Source organism: Aythya fuligula, chromosome 1 (genome assembly GCF_009819795.1).
Source record: "Aythya fuligula isolate bAytFul2 chromosome 1, bAytFul2.pri, whole genome shotgun sequence".
NCBI lineage: Eukaryota > Metazoa > Chordata > Aves > Anseriformes > Anatidae > Aythya > Aythya fuligula.
This window is the reverse complement of record NC_045559.1, coordinates 66272595-66281375: the sequence shown is the minus strand read 5'-3', so window position 1 is coordinate 66281375 and position 8781 is coordinate 66272595.

The following is an 8781-nucleotide window of genomic DNA, read 5'->3' as shown; positions in this document are numbered from 1 at the left end:
AGATCTGAAAATCCTAAATTATATACAAGACTAATCTCACCACATCTGCAGGTTTTCTCTTAGACATGACTCAGAAGAAAGGTCCCAGTTCCTCACAATTCTCACAGACTTTGTTTTCCTCAGTAGTTTTGCAGTAGACAGAGTTTTAGAATTTGGTTAGTAGCACATGAATATCTTGGCAATATTACATAATGTAAGTGTCCCTGTAGTTCTAAATGAATATATGTATACTTGTACATGTTTGTGTGTATATATTTACCTAAATGTCAACATAAGCTGCTAAATATGTAAACAAATCCTGGAGACTGTAAATTACATGTATAGTGTGCATATAGCAGTCAGTTGTAGTTGGGTTTGCCTACTGATTTTCACTTTACAATCTTGCTCTCATACACTTATTACTTATAAAAGACTTCCTTTTATTATTATTGGTAACAATTAATGCTATAGTAGCACTTAAAGACTCAAGCCCTTTCTTTTAGGTATTGTTTGTAATAGACAGGCTGTTCTGTGATTAGTTAAGAAGGGTGTCTCAGCTCTTGATGTGAGTCATGTAATCTGGTTAAGCTGTGCCCCAGTCAACCCTTCCTACCAACTGTGCACCATACAGGGGGCAGAAGTGGGGTGTTGCATTGGCAGGATTTTGGCACCTTAGAGTACCTAGAAGACATGCTACTACATGGTTCGCAAATTATTTTTAAGGCAATTTCCCAAAAGGCTCTACTCTGATCTCTTTCTAGTAGAATTTCTTCAATTATTTAAGTTACTTGGACCTAAAATTAATTCTCTTCATACTATTGTTTAGTTACTGGGGCAGTCCAAAAGACAGCATTTCAGAAATAAAACTTAGCCTGAATTATTTGTGGTCCATCTGCGTTCATGTTAAGCTTTAAGAGCATAGTTAAGCTCTAAGCAGTAATGCTAGACTTGGACCTGCCTTGGGATGTATAGTCTGAAGCCCCAGCTGGCATGAACAGAGTTTACAACAGAGATTTACCACCTGACAGAAGTGTAACAGGAACAAGTAGCAAACACACTGAGAGGAGACTGCAGCCTCAAGGACTTCCCAGAGCATCCTCAGAGGGCAACATTGTGGTTTCTATCACTACAGCAGACTCAATCCAATCTTTTCTTGGTTGACATATCAGCATGCAGCCATTGTCATTATGTTTCTTGCAGCATTATATTTCATAGAGAAGAAAAGGTTGACAACAGATCTGAAAACTTACACATCTATCTAATCCTACACACCACTGTTGAGTTCACTTGAAACTATCCTGCTTCTCAGAACTTGTCACTAACTTTAGTTAGTGTCTGTCCTAAGCCAACCTCAGTATAGAAACTTACTATAGCCCTTACAAGGCGAATGTCAGTTTTTGTTTTTCCAGTATGCCCAGTTGAACAGAAGAAATTTTGAAACCAGTAGGACTCATTAGAAAGTGTCAGAGTTTTTCCTGTCTTGAAACAAATAAGTGTTAGTTCTAATGCTTTTAGTGTCACTAAGATATGGCAGAACATTTCTAATTTGGGCCTGTTGGTATTGTGACATCTGGGAGTTCTGCTTTGTCATCACCATCATCTGTGAAGACGTCTCTTATGCAAGTACCCAGGAACCTTACAGCCCAGACTCCCAGCTGACACAACTCAACATACCACAGTCATCACAGAGAGGAGAATTTTCTTCAAAATATTTACAAGTGAAAGCCCTACAAGCTAAGTAACATATTAGCTATTGTACTAGTTTTCAGAAGAGAGGAATAACTTTTTCAAGCTACATTTCAAAAAGACTACTGAAGCAAGCTGAAAAATTCCAGTGGATACTGGCACTGCTTTCAAAAAGTTTTGGGTGACTTTATAATACGCTCACTTGGCCATTGCAATATAGACTGTCACAAAGAGACTTTGCTTAGGCTAAAATTACTTTAAGTAGCTGCATTTTTTAATCCCTATTTTTGTACACAACTTGGAAATGGATTTAAATCATCAAGCCACTCTAATTAGTTAAGAAATTCAAGATATTGAAAAGATTAAGGAACACAATTCTTGCTAATTCTAATGCTGTACATATACCAGGGTTATTAATTTCATGCAGTGGCAACAAATTATAGAGGTCATGAAACCTTGCTTCATTGTGATATTTTTGGTCTTTCAGGTTGCAGGAACTGATCCAGTTAATAAGTTAATCATGCAAAGTTAATAAACTTGATTTCTGAGCCTTAACTCAGCTTTGACACATAACAGATTAAGTGTTCGCAAGCACCAAACCATTTCTGGTGTTGTCCTTTGCTGTCCCTCACAGCAGCAGTGGTTATTTTAACTTTCATATCAAACTGCAATGATTACAAAAGGAAACTTCTTAATATGAGTTAGAGGCTGCTGATTCACATGAACTCTCTCCACTGGCAGTCAAAGCCTCTACCTCAACTTGAAATCAAGTCCAACTACATAGGGGATCCACAGGTCTCCTTTGGTCCTGCTCTACAAAGGAGCTAGAGAGAGCCCATATGACATTGCATCACCTGTAGTCAGAAAGGAGAGGAGTACCAGGTCTAACTCCTGCTAGTTTCGGAGGCAGTCTCACTGTGACCTGTTAGAGGCAGCCTTTGACCACACTACTAAACCTGAAAACTGGCCTTGTGCTGAGGATCCCAGCCACAATAATACTCCTGGAGAGACAAACTTTCTTTCAGATTTCTGGCTTGATCTAGTAATGAGATGGAAGTAAGTTGTTGCAATTCCACCCAGAGAAAAGACTCCTTCACTATATAGTCTAGATATTGACTGCTATGGCCATATAGAGATTTCAGCACCATTGTGATGCTGCAGTCTAAGGTGGTGTGGCAGTCTGCAAATCTCTACTACCCCAGAGTGGGCAGATGTGGAAGCAGCATCTGGAAAGACCACCCAGGACTGCCAGGACTCAGCATTTTGAATGTATTTTTCAGCCTGGTATGACAGAATACGACAGTCTCAGCACAGTTCCACATCAACAAAATCTAGGATAACCTGCACAACAATTTATATTGCTAAAACAACACAATATATGATTGCAGCTTATACTGTGGCTAACAAAAGAAATCAAAGTGTATTTCCTGAAGATTTGAAGCATAATAAAAAGAGAAAAAAGCATCATTTAGTGAACTTAGCTGAATGATTTTTCAGAAAGCAGACAGTGTCTATTGTTCCTTGATTACTACAACAGTCAGAAGAGCTTGGGACTCCATGTTGGTCATGACTGGGAAGAATCATTTACCCTGAAAATTGAGACATTGAGTACACATCACCTCTTTAAAATTAAAAATAATATGGACAAAGTCCCTTTTTACAGATACTGCATCACTGTGAGATAAGCTGGGAAGAAAAATAAATAAATAAATAAATAGATAGGTAGATAATGAGGCTTTGGGTGAAACTCCAAGCCACTTGAAGTCTTCTACTGAGCTAATAAGGTCATGTATTGCTTCATTTCCAATTTCTTTTTTATTATTATTATTTTTGTTGTTGTTTCTTGCTTCCCTTTGAGCACACAAAACTAATAAACCTGCTTTTATCTCAGATAAATAAGGTAACACTAGTGAAATCTGCAAGAGCACGTGGGCATAGAAATGCCTTTTTTTTTTTTTTTTAATAAAGGCTTTAATAAAGATGTATATACAAGCCTTGCAGCTCTTCAATAAAAGCCTGAGCCTGCGTGTTGCTTATAGACCTCAACTTCCCCTGAAGTCAGTGAGCTATTTTACAAGAAACAATCTTGTTGTGGCTCCAAGGCAATGAACAATATTATCTAATATGTCTTTTCCCTCTTGAATCTCTGCAGTTAGGTTTTTAATTACATCTGTTGGAGAATACATATGAACACAAGGGAGCAGATACACAGATCCCAGCTCGTTGCTCTCCTCACTGCAGCAGCACTTGAACTTATGGCTCCATTATAGGAAGACAGCAGACAAGAACTTGATGGCCAGCAGGTCCAATTGCCACCATCTGGGTGCCAGGACTCAGACACTCCACTCTGCAATGGCTGCCAAGTTTTAATTCCCCCATCAAAAGCCATAGCCTACAGGAGGTGGTAGTGTCTGATGCCTTTACTTGCAGTAAGTAATGAGGATGTTTAGAAGGATCATCACAAAAATAATTTTTGAGCTCACTATTCAAAATTTTAAGTAAAAGATAAATAAAATAGATTAATTGTGGTAAAAAATAAAAAAATAAAAAAATCTGTTTCAAAAGGGAAGATCTGATAAATTAGGAGTATCAGTTAATAAAAATGAACAGAACTAGCCAATGAGGCAGAGTAGTCTTGGGATCTGAATGCCTGCTTGCAATTTCTGCAAGTCTGCAGTGCTTGAACTCCAAGTTCACTGAAAGCTTTATAAAACATCAAGCCTGCGGAAGCAGGAACATGAGCTGGTGTGCAAACATGGCAGATTTACCATCCCTCTCATTCTCCAAACCTGCCCTTATGGTCCAGTATCTCAAAGTAGATTCTCAGACCACAAAATCTCAGACGATGATGTACTACTACCAGCCCAGGTAGCTTGGACACAGTTATCTGCAGCACAAGGAGCGGTTCTGGCTTCAAGCCACAGGCAAAGTTGGGAATAAAGTTTGGTCCCCTGTTTCTGACTCTCCCACACAAAACATAACACTACAAGATTCGACTTGCATTGAGTTTTGTTTTTAAGCATCTTAGTTGTGTTTGTAATCAAAGATGTGCTCAGAGTTGATTTACGTTGTAATAAAGAAATATTCCTTTTGCAAGTATTAAAATGACTTAGACATTCCAGTGGGAGCAGATTGCTTTAATGAAAGCAACAACAGTAAGAAATAAAAAATTGTTATTTTCTCTGTCTTTTAAGTTGTGGCACAACTGCTTCAGCCCCTATCCACCTCTATTAACAGTGGAAATAGTTTTACTCAACAAATATTTGTAATAAAAGCTGTAGGTGCTCCCAAGTCTGATGAAATTAACACTTGGAGTTTAATTGCTGATGCTTACAGATGCCTTAAAAATAAAATAAACATGTGATATAGGATGCATCCAGTTAATACAATAGAGCAGACCAATTATTTATCTGGAAAAGGACTGTTTTTTTAATAGTTAAATCACAGTTACACTGCTATAAATATCACAACATACATGCGTTCAGATTTAGGAGGGCCAGCAAAATGTACAAAACTGAAAAAGCAACTCACAGGAGATATAACAGAGACACACACACATGAAGTAAACTCTAGCTGTCATGATTTTTCCTAGCAGTGTCAGACAAGACACGTAGTTTTACTGCCTGCCATTTTCTCAAGCTGCAGGAGCAGTCAGAGGAGCAGAGTTGATAACACATGAGAAAAGCAATGATGAAAATGGGTTCAAGCAGCAAAGCAACTTGGACAACTGCTACTGTGGTCACTCATTTAACACACAGCCATGACAAAAACAATACACACTGATTCAGGTATAACAGAGCCACATAACTCTAGCTAGCTAAAAGCTAAAAATGAGGTATCACTGCTATGGCCTGATTAAGGCATTGACAAAATTAGAGACCTTCATTTCTAAGGCCCAAACACATTACATGCAATACATCTTCTCTGCTTCCTCTCTTTCCATTACTGACAGATAACCAAAACAGCTAAAACTACACTGGGAACACAGACCAGTTTTTACCAGACTCTCTTTCTCCAGCGTGACCTGTTTGTGAAAATCAGACTTAATTCTCTCTTTTTTATCCCTTACGTCATTTTAAATTGAAACTTGGAAAGAGATGCCCTCTTCAGAATAATTAGCAAGAAGGCAGAAGACAAAACAAAGAAGAGGTCTCAGTTCCCTAATTGCTTGATGCAATTCAAAGTCCAATATTCAAAGTTCAAATACACTTCAAATTCCAATAGAAATTCCAAATCAAATTGCAAAGAAAATTAAAAGCATCAAAATAAAAAAGTTGTGGCTAGAAGAAAGCGTACCTTTATTAGGGCACCATACTAAGTAGCCAAAATTATCAGTATGTGAAATGTAAAGAAAAAAATACTTGTGGATGCAAAACTATAACTTATTGATCTTTCTAAAAATCAGGTTGGATGCAGAAAAATTTGCTGATGATAATTCTCAACTGTTAATATTAAATATTCTTTTAATGTTAACCTGTGTTCTCATAAGTCTATTGAAACAGTTGTATGTAACAAAAGTTATACTCAGCTCTTTGGTTTAGGAACAGTGAAGGGAGAACAGCATTAACTAGAAAAGCATCTACCTACCTATTCTATCTTCTCTCAGCTGTACACGAATTAAAAGACTGATATAAGACTGATATACTATCTATCTGATGTAAGTTGAAATAGGTTGTCTGGGATTTTTGCACTAATAGCTTCAAAGGCTCAGCACCTAGGAGATCCAGAAAACACAACATACATATATAACATATGCAAAGGAAAACAAAAAAAAAAGTATATATACATATTTTTTAGTAAGTTTAGCACACAGTATGGAAAAGGTACGGCTGTTTTATAAAATGATTAGGGGACAGTAAAATGAAAAAGTACTTATCTAAACTTACAGGGTTCTGACTATGCTTGCGAGTCTAGCTGATCCTGAGCAGCCCCATCCCCATGCTTAAATGCACAGGAGCATGAAAAAGGCCTCACGTGGGCCTGTTCAGAGGCATTAAGTCTTTTTTGTGCCCATAGCACCCTGAAGTAAATACGTCAGTTAACCATCCCTCTCACCGCTTCGTTTATCCTAAGGTGACTGCAAAGGAACAAGTGATGTATTCCCTCTGATTTCAGAAATACAAAATTTACTCTGTGGTACAGCAGAGGAACCCTTGTGCTGTTCTAGTGTAGGAGTTTACCCGAGCTCCACTGTTAGAAAAGAACGCATTTTTAAATTGTGCTGCATGAAAAAAACACCCATGATACAAGCCAAGTCAGCTCTGGTGACTCACAACTGGGATCATAATTGATGTATATGTTGAGGCAATTTGGATCTTCAGAGCCACAGCAGCCAAATGAATGGAAAGCGATGCCCACTGGAGACTCGGGCCAATAATTAATCTTTGGAAAACATTCAGCATCTCAAGTAAATTCAATCTAGAAAGTGACTGATTTCTCAGGTGCTTTCAGGACCACAGGGACAGAGGAAAATAATAACATGCCAGAAAAGAGGAAAAGTCACTGGCCACTTTGAGCAAGAGGACAACAGAGGGCTGCTTCTCCACACAGCTCGAGTCCACCATGCAAGAACTTGCTCTGTAATGCCCAGGTTTGTCATATGGTCATCTCCCTACTGTTGTTTTTCAAATTATGTATGCCAGAGCCCCTGCCCTTATGAATTTATAACTGGGAGGGAGAAAACAATAGCAACAGGCAAAGAGAGAGAGAGAAAGAAAAGAGCAACTGGGGTATCCAGTTCTGACACTGCTGCTTTTAATTAAACCAGTGGAACAGCTTATGACACAGACAGATTTCCACTGTGGGTAGGAACAGAAGAGAGACTCCATGATCAAAGCATTGGTTTGATGCCATGCAACATACACTTTCTTTTATCTGCATTTCATTACATTGCTAAAAGAAGCAGCGAGTGAGTGCAGGGCAGCAAAGGTGAAGGAGCAAAGCAGATGGGACGACAAAGGAGACAAGCACGACTAACAGGAGAAGGAAACTGGGAGAAGGTGAACAGCCAGGGGGAGAGGATGGTGAAGGGCTGCTGTCGTAAGAGAGCGATATGGCTGATGGAGCAAACTGTGAGTGGAGGTGAAGGAGAGACCAATTCCAAAGGTGAGATGACTGAAAAGCTCTTCCCCGCAGGTTCAGATGCCCTCTTGTGAAATCCTCTACGCAGAATGGTCCTTTGGCTGAAAGACCTCCTTTTTCAGTCATATCTGGGGGAGCTTTCTAAAAGGCTTCTATCTGTGTCAAAGCCATGCATCCCATGGAAAGTAAAGCAAAGTAAGGAGCCACACACAGCTGTGTGGCTGGCCACCATCTGCAGGTAATAACCTGCACAAGGGTCTTCCAATTTGAGCCTGATATTTATATGAAATGATGAAGACAACAGAGAAACATCCTGCTCCTAGACATTAGCAAACCAGACTAATAGTTCACCCAGTGCTTGATGCAATTCCCTAACAATTACAGACATCACCTTCCACAGATTGCTGCTACACAGCAGCACAGAAAACAGATCATTCCATGTTACTTTGCTGCATAATCTTCCCAGCAGTCTGTAATTAAGAGCATTAAGCAGAAGAAAGAATCAAGAGGAAAAAAAGGGTTCTGACAGGTTGAAAATAGCCTATTTTGAGTGGCAAGGAAAAGATTCATATTCCTAGTGAAAGATCTATGAAGGACTCTGATCACAAAGATCATTTAGAATCAGATCCAACCCCTTTGAACAGGTTTAGGGAACTTCCCAGCATGAAAGGAGAATGCTTTGAATGGAAGCAGCTACAAACAGAGCTGTAGTACCACAGATCAAGAGGTCAAGAAAGTTTTACTGGCTTTAGCTAACTGAGAATGATTTGCTATGTCATCTTCCTTACCCACCTACCACACCAACAGTCATGACTTCTGCAAACAGCCAGTCGTCATGATGAGTGGTACAACTGACATTGTCATAATCAGAAATAAAAAAGCACAGATGCTTCTACTCTGTGTGGCTGACTGCAGCTTGAAAAAAAAAAAATGGACATTAAAAAATAATAAAATCATGATAATCACATGCTGGCACATATTATGAGTTTTTACAGGAGTGCTGGAGACAACTGGCATGATTTTCAAGGGACAGAT